The sequence below is a fragment of the Lolium rigidum genome, chromosome 1 (assembly GCF_022539505.1).
Source record: "Lolium rigidum isolate FL_2022 chromosome 1, APGP_CSIRO_Lrig_0.1, whole genome shotgun sequence".
Taxonomy (NCBI): domain Eukaryota; kingdom Viridiplantae; phylum Streptophyta; class Magnoliopsida; order Poales; family Poaceae; genus Lolium; species Lolium rigidum.
This window is the reverse complement of record NC_061508.1, coordinates 326095988-326098698: the sequence shown is the minus strand read 5'-3', so window position 1 is coordinate 326098698 and position 2711 is coordinate 326095988.

Here is a 2711-nt window from a genome sequence, read left to right as displayed (position 1 = left end):
ACATATAGTCTAACTTTGTTCCAATATTGAATTAGTGCAAAAATAAATTGAGGTGGTTTCCTCACCATCTCATCTCATACATGTGGTACCAAACAACATCTTATCTCAGCTTAGCTCACCTCATACATGTGCTACCAAACAACATCTTATCTCATTCGAACTTAGCTAGGGTCATCATGTATGAGAAGAGATAGTTATTCTCGGTTGACCCGGGCTACCAAACACACCCTAACCAATCTTCTGGATCTTGAAGTCCATCGAACTTTTTATAACTATCGGGTAGTTTAAAACTACTAGGTACTTGAGTCTTGCGAACCCTACGTGTAAAGCAAGGGAGTCCACATAGTTCCTCTTCACTATCTTCTATTATTTTGTGATTTTCTCGGCTTCTATTTTCATGACCTCTTTCTTCTCGTGCTCTGTCAACCGAGCTTGGGCCGTGGTGTTCCTCGCATCACCTTCTCTTTGGATGTCTCGAGTTGCCACCACTGTGTGTCGAGGACTATGTTGTCTTGGACTATTACGGCGTGGAGATCTTGCAGGTCGTGGTATAACTTCTCTACCAGCTATTGCTGGTCCCATAACACCAATTCCTGCCATACCAGTTTGGTATAAAGACGCTCGAGGATCGCCCTGAGGTGGCATGGTTGCCATCAAGTATGCGTGTGTTGCCATGTAACCTGCTTCGGGCATTTTGGGTATTATATGTCCTCTCGTATCTATTGACATAAATGACATGTCGAGATCTTGAACCAGATGTTCTCGCTCAGCTTGGTATGCCTGCCATCTGAGATCTTGCTCTTGTGTGATGGTCTCTTTGGTTGTTTGCTGAATTCCCCGAGTGCGCACTCACGTTAGCTCTGCGTTCACTAGAAGCGTCCGCTGCAAGTTTCCTTTCATCAAGTTTTTGTTGTAGCTTTTGTAACTCGTGTCTTGCACGACTAAGATTATATTGATATGTTGTTAGCTCTGCTGCCGATGCTTGTATTGTCATCGGCTCTGTGCTGTTTATAGCCCTTGAGGCTCTGTCCCAAGCACCTTGAGGCAGCTGCACCTTCTCTCTTGGTTGGGCTCCAACATACTTATTTAATGTTCCCCTCGTGAGATCTGCGGGATCGACATAGGGGTTGCCTAGTGCCTCGAAAGCCTCAGATTGCTCGTCTTCATCTACCTCACGACCCGATGCTGTTAGCACACAGACTTGATGGTGTGATGAGTTTGCACTATCGTCGAGCTCGGGATCTTTAATCATCGAGTTCTTGCTCCGTGGTGCTAACCTTAGCACCCACACATTATGCATAGGATAGGTGACACTGTCGCGTAGATCGGGGAAGACCTACCTGGTGTTGTTGGTGAAGTCGAAGTTGGTGAAGCTATCAGAGTCGCTATCTTGGGATAGATCGATTTCTATGGCCGACCCGAAAGTCATCCCGCCGAATAGATCGGCGAGTTTCCATGGTAAGCGGGCTTGTGATGCATGGTGGCGAGACCTCCTCGTCGCCTGACTCGACGGATGATGCTGACGATCTCAAGGAAGCACGCTCCGCTGCCAATGGTCCTGAAAAAATCGGTGCCGAGAAACGGTGCAATCCTTCTTTCCCGACGAGGAAGCGGAAGCTCCCGAACATCATCTCCATTGCTTCTTCCAAGTTGGCATGTGCATGCAAATAGGCGGGAGGGTGAGGAACAAAATTGACAAGACCATATTGGATATGTTTACCTCCTTCCATCGCGTTGCTGGCTACCAATGATGATGATGACGATGCCATCGAGATCAGGACCTTGCTACCTCCAATTCCCACAGACGGTGCCAATTGACGAGGTATCGACTCGTCAATGCCTACAGATTCTAGACTTAGGGTTTCGTGGAAAATAGAGGGTAAGTTGAACTCGAAGTTTGTCAGACGAACAAAGGCGTCCAACCAAACAAAACATGATGGCTAGGGTTTGAAATGATTCGATCCTTATTTCGACCTTGGCTCCACCTTTATATAGAAGTGAAGCCGAGGCTTTTCCGTGTCGTACAAGTACAGAGTTATCGGGCCGCACTGGGCCTTTCCTTATATTGTTACAAGTTTCCTATACTAACTCTACTTTCTTAATCCGACCATCTTCATATTCCTGGGCCTCCAAAGCTTCGAGTCCATGGGACTTCGACTTCAACCATAGACCAGGGGGATATATACGATGTCCCTTAGGCATACCTATGTCACTATGTAACAATTTCCTAAAGGATGGGAGAGGGCCGGAATTACTCTTGGCTAGAGGGTGTTGTTGAAGATGCTAAGTGACATGTCGCATTGGATCTTCACTTACATAGTCAAGTGGGGTATAAGGGGACTCACTAAGCTAGCGATGACCACAGGGAGACCCTTATTAATTTATACTAAGACTGAAGTGGCTGACTATCACCCGCAGCATGTTTATGAGGGACGAGGAGTTGATGGCTGATCCACACACTCATCCAGTTATGGAGCTCCACCCCATACATACACATGAAGGAATGGTTAGATTATCCTAATCATAAGTAGTAGATGCTAGTGGTAGAACCGACACTCCCCGAGAATCCCTTTATCACACCGCTTCACTCCACATTCACATTAAAATTTACTTTCACCTTTAGTTTACTTTACTTCTGTTTAATTCTTTCACTCTTAGTCACTTTCAGCTCAATAAAGTATTTCTCTTTTAGTAACTGGTGACCCACAAGT